Genomic DNA, 10421 nt, shown 5'->3' on the forward strand with positions numbered 1-10421 from the left:
TGTCAGATGCGCAGCTTGAAACACGGTCCTTATCCTCCCGCAAATCAGGTGCCGAGTGACTAAGAACGCAGGCGATCAGTTTCAATAATAGCTCAACAATAGCTGGATGTAGGTCTTTGTGGATGTCACAACTAGATCTGAGCTTAGGTTCTTTGGATGCTTTGTCATTTGTTTTGCAGAGGAACTGACACCTGGAGAGCTGACCAACTGTGAAGGGTGTTACAGGAAACTAAACCCACAGACCCAGGTCTTAACCTGGTAGGAGTTTACAGTCTCAGCTTTCAAAAGCTGCTATCCTCTGTCTCTCCTTCCCTCCCTCTCTCCCTTCCCTCTCTCCCTTTCTTCCTTCCTCTCTGTGGTTTTACTAAGTCTTAGTGGAAGCAGGAAGGACTTTTTAAAAAGATACATTCTTTAGTGTGTGGTTCTTGATCCGACTCTGAACCCGTTGCCTCTGAACGGGAGTGAGATGCCGCTGACTTCTAGGTCATTCGGACACCAGTCACCTCAGTCTAATCGTGGGCCTTTGCAGAGATCCCCAGGCAGACAGCACTCTAATTTAGCACCACACACATGCACATACGTGCCCACTGCATGGTCCCTGGTTCTATAAGGCAGAGCGATAGTCCTCTTATTAATGAGGCCCCCCCAACATCAAATCACTCAGAAGGACTCTGAAAATACAAAAACATGTAACTCCAGAATTGTTCTGTTTGCTTGAATTTTTACTTTTCACGTTTTTAGAAAGTTGAAAGTGTAGTTTTAAAATATCATTTAAAACAAAGGCTGTGACAAAGCAATTCCGGGGGAGCTTCTGCTGTGAGTGGGAAGGAGGGGGAGCTGTTTTGACAGTGGGCCCAGTTTTGTCTCCAGGACAGATGTGGGAGAGGCAGCACAACACTAGACTAAGAGCCCGCAGGCCTGCCACCGCTGTTACGTGTAGCTCTGAGTTATCAAACCTCCCGGTAAACGGTAAACGAGGACTCTGCCCCAAACAATGGCTGAGGCCGGTCCTCTCTCGGGGGGCAGGATTCTGGGAGAGGCTGAGCGTCTGCCCCTGTTGGAGACTCCTTAATGCCACTCCTGCTCTGGGCGGCGGCTGGAGGCAGACGGAGAGGGGGCGGCTGTGGTGGTGGCCCCCCCTTTAGACACCCAGGAAGCTGAATCCAAACCCGACATCGGCCCTCACCCTTCACCTTCTCTCTCTGCTTGAAATGAATGAAAATACTTGCCTATGTATTCATTCAACATAGCTCCTGTCTCTATCCTTGGGCGTGTGGGGCATCCGGATCTGGACATCCTTGGTCTCTTTGTGCTTACTCAGAGCTCTGAAGCTTGAGGACAAACATGGCCGAAGCCGGATTCGGTCTTTGAGAGGTGGAACTGGAAGAAAGCTATGAACGTAAAGCCTTTACATCCACATAATGCAACATCTGGAGCAAGAGAGGACATTTCTTCCTTTTCAAATCCAGGAAACGTCTTTCCCGGAAGTTTCTAGGATCCCTCCCCTGTAGATCATTGGCCCTAATCAGGGCATGCATCCATTCTTAAATAACCGCTGGATCCAGGGGATTGGATGACGTTTACACTCGTCAGGCACGTTCCTGGCTCTGGGGGTCAGAAAGCTTTATCTGGTGTTTGTTTTTCTATTGGGCGCTAACAGTGCTAATAACATTATTTGTTGTATCTTGATGTCTGCCAAATGCTGTGTTTTACAGACATCTTTCCATTTAAACCCTTAAAACAGTGTGGTGAGTGCAGGTATTACGATCCCCATTTTTTAAATTAGAAATCCAGTGCTCAATGGACTTGCTTAAGGACTCTTCACACCACAGGGGCCACACTTTGAAGCTCTCCACAAGCCCCGCCCCTGCCTCTGTCCCTCCCAGCAGAGAGATGGCAACTGGGTCCCCTCCGGGGTGAATTCACCACTGAGCCAAGGCCCTCCTCCCACCCGAGCCTTACCAGGCAGGAGCTAGACTTGACTGAGGAGAGACCTGAGGACATGACGATGGGGAACTGCCCACTTAGGAAGGTGGCGAGGAGATTCTAAAATGAGGGTGGAATTTCCAGGAGAAATGACAAAAGTAAAAACCGGAAGAGCAACTCCTACATTAGGTCACTAACACCTGTGTCTGGGCTGGTGATGAAGGCTGAGGCCTGGAACTACAATGGGGCGCTGGGAGAGGTCACGACACCAGAACAGCCGAGAACGAGGAGCCCAGGAGCACAGGAAGGAGAGAGTGGTGGAGGCCAAAGAAACTCTGAAAGCGGTGTGAGCTCCAGGGCCCGGCTCGCACGGCAGGTTCATTTAAGGGCAGGGCCCCCAACACAGGCAGGCCTCGTCCTCGGGGCCACTCTGGATTTTCCTCAGTGTTTCTCTTTCCTCCTGATTTTCTCCCTCTTTCAGTGCCCCCTCCCTTCCCTGCTCTTCATTCTTTTTCTTTTCACAAACCTGTTCAGACTCCATACTTGTCCCAAAGTCACCTCTTCAACACAAAGAACGGCCAACTTCCAAAGAAGAGGCAGAAATGGCTTCTGAGGAGCCGGATGACACCAAACCTTTCCAGTAAGCCCACAGGAGGTCTCCTGGTCGTTTTGCCATTTTTTTTTTTTTACATAAACAAAAGCCAAGTTTATTTGTTCACTTCTTGCATTTGAAGTACTCCTCGATGACATCCTTTGCCTGAGACTCTTTGCCATAGTCCTTAACCACCACACAGCTGCAACCAACCACTTTGCGGGGTTTACCTCTCTGTTGATTTTACAGAGGCCACCATTCCCCTACTTTCTTGTCATCAACCTTAATTAGGGTGATTTGAGGTTCAGCACAAAGAGCCTCCGCCAACTTGGCGTAGGTAGGCTCATCACAGGTGGATGCAAGTACACAGAGGTGGGCTGGGCGCTTGTCTGAGGCCGGGCAGCTTTGGCATTCCGCGCGAGGCCATGGTGGTGGGGGGCGGTCTTCAGCACCTCTTGCAAAGCAGTATTACCGTCCATTGCCCCTCCAGCAGCAACGCCTTCCTGGGCCATGGCAGTGGGTTATGGGTAGAGTTGCATCTTGCATGCACCCAAGCCTCTGCTTCCACTCAACCCGGTGGCGGCAGGGAAAGCGCTGTGTTGCCATCTTTTCCTGTTCTGTTGACAGTTCCAACGAGCTCAGTTCTCTCTCTGCTTCCCTGCTCCCAGAAGACCCGAGCCCCTTGGGGAGAGGTGTGCAGCTATTGGAGCAGGCACTCTGCTCACAACCACAGGTAAGAGCGCAGAAGAGACAGAAGACCTCTCAGCACAGACACAAGAGTCCAGACATTTCCAGAGGCTGACAACCCTATTGTTGAAAGCAAATCATTCTCCCACCTCCAGAGCAGCTGGAACAGAGAAGGCTAAAATAACAAATGCTCTTTATGATGCTGCTTAGCCATGAAGCAAGGATTACATTATGTTCCGTGTACTGTGCTGAAAAATTTCGGGGAGGGCTGAAGTGCATGTTGGGATTAATAAAATGCAACGGATGCTGTCGTTTGCCCTGTTCACATTGCTTGGACTCACTGATCCATTCTCCTTTCTCTGGCTGAGGTCCAACTGTCCATATCAGCACTGAGGGTTTTTCTGAAACCAGAAGGCCGCCTTCCTGAATGCGGGGCCGCTCAGAAGTACAGGAGTGCCGGGGAAGTGAGACCCCCACCCCGGAGCAGCAGCCCAGCGGCCACCCTCAGATGCCGGTGTAGAAATCCCTCGGCTCCTGGCCGCTGCAGGGGTGCCATGGACACCGCCTCCCAGAGTTTCCGCCTGGGTCAGCTCCGCTACCCTCTGTGGGAACTCGGTTAATAGCAGTTAACCCTCTGTGGGAACTCAGTTAATAGCGGTTAACCCTCTGTGGGAACTCGGTTAATAGCGTGCCCTTTGGTGGCTGAGCTCCCAGCCGGTATCATTTCCCGGTGCTTCCCAGATAAACTATTTGTACTCACATCCTGTCTCAGAACCTGCCTCTGGAAAAATCCACACGAATGTGGCAAAGTTAGCTTCCATTATGTAAGCAGTCATATATTTGAAACAAGACCTTTTCTCCATTATTGCACAAAAATGAGGTGTTCAGGAAAAAACCAAAATGCTTTTCCTACCACCCACCTTTTCCCTGGGTGGGGTCTCTCTCTCGCAGACATATAAATTATGTAAATATAGAAATGTATATATATAAATTTATTTATAGTATAGTAAATATAGTTCTACATGAAATTAAATTTCTATCTAAATATTTATATATTTATAAATGTAACTATATATGTAAATATGTATAAATGTAAATTCTCCTGCCCCCCCTCCATCCCTCTATCTCCCAGCAAGTCAGCTCACAGATTACTTAGGGGCAACCAGGCATTTTCCTTTGAATTCTCCCAGGCCCCAGAACTGAACCATCTTAAAAAACAGCCAGGTCCGCCCTAGCCAGTTTGGCTCAGTGGATAGATCACCGGCCTGTGGACTGAAGGGTCCCAGGTTCAATTCCGGTCAAGGGCACATGCCTGGGTTTCGGGCTCGATCCCCAGTAGGGGGCGTGCAGGAGGCAGCTGATCAATGATTCTCATCATTGATGTTTCCATCTCTCTCTCCCTCTCCCTGTCTGAAATCAATAAAGAAATATATTTTTAAAAAAACAAAAACGAACCAACAGCCAGGTCCGCAGTATTCGGGCTTTTCTCCTCTTGGCTGTTTGGATCTTGGTTTTCGGGTGTCTGATGGATGCTGGTTTTCAGGTGTCCCCTGTGGTTCTGGTGGCTGAGCTGCTGGCTCCCCGTCCTCTTGGGGCCCTTGGGCCACAGGAGGCTGCGTGGGTGGCGTTTGCGTTCGTTCCTCTCGGCACTGCAGAAGCCTCTATGGGGCCGCCTGTCCTGTCTTGGGACGCGTGGCCCAGTGAAAACCATCATCCCTGTCCCTGACAGAGGCTCGGCATCTGCGTGCTGTGAACACCTTCTCCCTACCAGGGTGGCAGCCACAGCTCCCAGCAGGGCAGCTGTCTCCATGGGGTCTCTCAAGCCTGCCTGGTTGTAAGAATCACCTGGAGCACTCCGGAGTCAGCTCCTCCAGAGAGGGGCCTGGGTCTGTCTCACAAGCTCCCAGGGGACTCCCTGGAGCCGGCTCCCCAGGGGAAGGGCGAAAGGGGGAAGAGGCAGACGCATCTTACAGCAGACAGAACTCAGCCGGTCAGGTGTGTTCCCTCCTGCGGATAGTCCTCGCATCCAGAAGGAAAGGGAGGGAAGTCCTTGCTGGCATGGGGGCCTGCTAGGGCCTCTGATGGTTCTGAGAACCCAAGGAAGCTCTAGTCCAAAGGAGATTTGTTTAAAGCGTCCTCCACAGCCCAGGCTGACCGCATATGTGGCACTTCCTTTGCTTGCTGTAGCACAGTGATCCTAGCTGATTAGGGAGGAGGAGACGGGAGGAAGAGAGAGCCGGGGTCTCAGAGACCTGAGAGGGCTGAGTTGAAAAAAACGTTCTTCATTAGGAATGCCTGGCTTTGTTTTGAGTCACAGGTAATTTATTTTGAAATTTCTGAAATGTGAAAAGGGTGTGAGATTTCAGTGCGTCTGAAAATGGATTGTAAGGGTGAAATGTTTGTGGGGTGACTGGGAAAAACTGAGAACTACTGGTCAGATGGGCGGGGGCAGCTCTGGAAGAGCAAGGACGCCCCTGAAGCTCACAGCCCTGGCCCTGCCTCAGCCGCCACCTCCAGCCCATCTCCCCTCACCAGTTCACTCAGCATAATATGTTTGGGATTCATCCAAGTTGTTCCTTTTAATTTGTTTGTTCCTTTTTATTGCCAGGTAGTATTCTATTGTATGGATACCTCGCCGTGTGTTTATCCATTTATCTATTGATAGACCTTGGGGTTGTTCCCATTATTAAGGCTGTTAGGAATACAAGCTATAATAAATATTCGTTAATAAGTCTTTGTGTGGAATAGGAGTAGGAGTAGAATTGCAAGGCCATAAGGTAAGTGTATGCTTAACTTGATAAGAATAAACTGCAAACTATTTTCCAGAGAAGCTGCGTCACTTTACATATACCTGCTGCCAGCAACGGAGGGAAGTCCCAGTTGCTTCACATCCTTGTCCGGGCATCCTCCCATCTGGAAATCTCTGGCTTCCTCTGGAGCCCAGAGGGCCACCAGCGATGGGTTCTAAACTATGCCTATGGGCACCAGTGGCAAATATAAAGGGAAAGGACAAAGTGGAGAAGAAACAAAATGCTGCAGCATGACCGTACACAGAGGATGCTAGATAAAGTCTCTTTGCATCTAAGAATATAGAGCATGCTGGTCGCCCCAATCTGATGTCAACCGACAACAGTTTACAAAGGAAGTATCTGTTCCATCAAGCGCTAGCACAGGTGCAAAATCCCACCCCCACACCTATAAAAGTTTTCAACCTGTGCGTTCATCTGTAGCCTCATTACACTGTGACCTGATTACTCGGTGTCAAATTCCTACCTCTCACCTCCTTCTGAGAATTCTTAGTTTCTCCAGTTACTCCATACCAATCAGTAGGAGTAAATGTGGTTGGGCCAAGAAATGGTAAATGTCTAAATAATGCCACAGGCATATGAAAGTATTTGCAAATTCTAGTTAAAAAGGTTACTTTAAAAACATCTGGACGAGGCTACTGATGGCATCTGCGGCAGTGTTATCTTAAGAAACAAAGTTCATCCGTTAAAATAAGCAAAATAGCAACAGAAATTAAGTTAAATCGGCAGCAGAAACTAGCATCACCCCTGACATTTGTTTCATAAGCCTTTCTTTAGGGTCACTTTGGGAGCATGACTATTTTTATTTTTAAAAAATCTAAAGATTTGAATCAGTACTGAAACACTAAATCTCTTTCTCTTCTAAAAAAATACTTTAAAATTTGATATTTAGAGAGAGAGAAAGAGAGAGGGAGAGAGAGAGAAACAATGATCAGCTACCTCCTGCATGCCCCCCATCCTGGGCATGTGCCCTGACAGGAAATAGACCTGGCAACCTTTCAAGGCACAGGAAACGCCCAACCAACTGAGCCGCACCGGCCAGGGCGGAAACACTAAATCTCAAAAACACATGTTGACACGGAAGGGTGAAAACTGGACTTGATCATAGTACTTTCCCCAAGTGGCTTGTAAGTACATCAGCACCCTTGTCAGAGGAAATCAGATATTTAAGAGCAAATCTTTTCTTTTTTTTAAGTTAAAAAAAATTTATTTGTTTTAGAGAGAGAAACATCAACTTGTTGTTCCACATATTTGTACATTCACTGGTTGATTCTTATATGTGCCCTGACCAGGGCTCAAACCTGCAACCTTGGCATAACGGGATGATCCTCTAACTGACTGAGCTACCCAGACAGGGTGTAAGTGTATTTTTTAAAATATTTTTTAACTGATTTTTTTTCTTTTAGACAGAAAGCGAGGAAGGGAAGGAGAGAGAGATAGAAACATCAATGATGAGAGAGGAACATTATCAATCAGCTGCCTCCTGAATGCCCCCTACTGGGGCAGGAGTCCTGACCAGGAATCAAACTGGCAACGTTTTGGCGTACAGGATGATGCCCAACCAGCTGAGCCACACCAGCCATGGCTAAGAGCAAATCTTTAATTAAGATGCCCCTCTTCTTTGGTAGGGCTTGAGGCATCATCATGTTTATTCATATATTGCCCTCGGGTCAGTGCTCATCTTTCCCTCTTTTCACATATGACAGTGTTAAGACATGATCTAGGACCCCGGCCTTGAGATGTTCTTAAAATCCTTCCGTTGACACTGAAAACTAAACAACTGCAAGAGCTTCAGAAATCATGGCTATGTGTTAAACAAGTACAATGTTTGGGTGCTAAGCCATTCCTTTAAGGATCATTAGTATAACGTTTTCAGACATTATGTTCAGTAGATTTCAGTGATGGCCTCGATTCTTCTTCGCTCCCTGTAGCCACGCCTTTGCCATGTGACTTCAAAATTCCTTTCACTACAGAGGCCGTGTCTACTTCTCTATCCCCTTGAATCTGGGATGGCCTGGGTCTTGCTTGGGCCAATGGAATGTGACTGTAGTGAGGATGTGCCACTTGTAATCCTAGACCTCAGGACGTCCTGCTTGTTTCCTCTCCTCTCTTGCTCCTCTGCCATTGCCCTGAGAATGCGCCAGGGTTGGCGTGCTTGAAGATGAGAGACCTGCAGAGCACAGCCAAGTGGAGGTCTTCCTAAATCAGTGATGAGCTTCCCAGATAGGCCAGCACCGTGGTCGGCAAACTGCGGCTCGCGAGCCACATGCGGCTCTTTGGCCCCTTGAGTGTGGCTCTTCCACAAAATACCACGACCTGGGCGAGTCTATTTTGAAGAAGTGGCGTTAGAAGAAGTTTAAGTTTAAAAATTTTGGCTCTCAAAAGAAATTTCAATCGTTGTACTGTTGATATTTGGCTCCTTTGACTAATGAGTTTGCCGACCACTGAGCCAGCAGAACCCCAGAGCACAAGCAATGGTGCTTATTATTACATGCCTCTGGGCTTTGTGTGGTTTGTTGTTTAGCAATACCTGACTGATATCTCCATGTCAACTGAAGTTTTTAAAAGTCAAACATACAACTTAAAAATAGAAGCTGCTCATTCCAGCACCAGGCAGACTGGACTTCCACCCCCTGCATGTTCCTGAGGTCACGGCTTTTCAGCTAAACCCAGAGACAAGACCATATCCACATGTGCTTTCTGGTAACCAGGCACTGCTGCTATCTGCCAGGCACTATCTTTACAAACTGGAGTGAAGTCGCCACTGTAAACCCCCAGCCACTTTGGCAACGGTTTTATGTATGAGATTAGAATAGAACCTTACAAGCTATCTTTCCCCCTAGAAAAGAACCCAAGAGGGGAGAAAATATAGAGCAAATATATATCACCTAAAACAAACTTTGAATGAGCACCAATATTACTGCTACATTAAAATTGCCCCAATTTTATCATAATTTTAAAAATTGTCCTAGAAGATGACTTTAAAGATAGGAAAGATGAATTTTCTCAGTGCTTAGACCTCCAACCTGGCGAGCGCTATATTTTGCCTCAGGGCTATATCTTAAAGCCCTGCTACACCAAATTGTGACCTAAGGAATCGCTATGTCAGCATCATCTGGGAATTCGTTAGACATACAGACCCCACCCCAGACACTGCCACATTAGTTTACAGTTGAACAAGATCCCCAGATAATACGAATGCATGTTAACTTTGAGAAGCCCCCTCCTGAAGCAGTGCTAGGAATCTACTCTGGCCTACACATCGCTGGAGGAGCTTGTACACAGCACGCCCAGGCTCTGCCCCCAAAGACTCTGGTTCCTATTGGTCAGAAGGACTGGGCACTGGAATTGTTCAGAAGCTCCACGTGCAGCCAGGCATGAGCAGTGACTTAGAAAGCTTCTAAAACTTCCAACGACGCAGAGTTGATAAAACTCTAAAATCGGAGGTCTTCAAATTCCATGCTTCTTAACTATTATGTAATTAAATAAAAAACCCAGTTACCTCTTGGAGGACAGGGATCTATTTTTAAAAAATGTTTGTTTTTTGACATCATGCTGGTCAGTTTCAAGAGCAACTAGGTACCTCAGGATAAGAAAAACATACACAACGAAAAACGCAAAAAACAATTGAGAACCTGCCCCTACATGCATTTAGTATTGGCAACCCCACCTTTGGCCATGTCCTCCTTCCCCTGGGTGGGACACAGAGCAGCGCACGAAAGAGCCCAATTTTGTGGTTATTAAGAGGGACAAAACGGCCAACGGCCCTGCCACCGCCCAGTGTCTCCAGCTAAATGCGGCTTTCAAAGCTCATCTCCTTGGGGCTCATGAGTCATTTCCTGAAGCGATGAACACACAGAGAGCTGGGTGGACACGTACTGTGCTGAGTTCTAAGATGTTGCTGACTCTGACCTCTGGTTTTCTGTGTCTCCAGAAGAGCAGCGTGCAGTCACAACAGTCCTCAGGGCAAGAAGCGTGGAGCCTGATGCTCACCTTATAGTGATGGCACCATGGCGGTGCACGGCAGCTGGATGGAGACCAGGCCTCACACAAAGGTTCCAACCTTGGGCCACACCAGCCGCACAGACCCCACTGCCTTCAATCAGTTTCTATTGAGCAAGTTACTGAGCCCTCAGCTGTGGGGCTGACAGAACCCCAGTGTGGGGGCCTGCAGCAGTGAGCCAACTGGCCACCCCTTCTGTGCTTTATAATTGTGACCAGTTTCCATGTCTTCTGGAAGGTGGTATCATTGGGGAGTCTCGCATAGGAGCAGGGTTCTAAAACATTTTTAGCTCAGGTCACCTTAATATTAAAAATTATTTAAAACCCCCAAACGTTTTCACGTGTGTAGGTTATATTGAGGGGCTGTACCAGCTCATGAGAATTAAAGGAATTTTCAAGCCAACTGT

General features: G+C 47.8%; 1 pseudogene across 1 annotated transcript; it reads right to left on the bottom strand.

Moving 5' to 3' along the window:
* Positions 1-2641: 2641 nt before the first annotated feature.
* Positions 2642-3408, bottom strand: LOC307104928 (small ribosomal subunit protein eS12-like; annotated as a pseudogene). The gene has a single exon. The product of its transcript is annotated as a small ribosomal subunit protein eS12-like (transcript).
* Positions 3409-10421: the final 7013 nt, after the last annotated feature.

This window comes from Cnephaeus nilssonii (genome assembly GCF_951640355.1).
Source record: "Cnephaeus nilssonii genome assembly, chromosome: 2".
NCBI lineage: Eukaryota > Metazoa > Chordata > Mammalia > Chiroptera > Vespertilionidae > Cnephaeus > Cnephaeus nilssonii.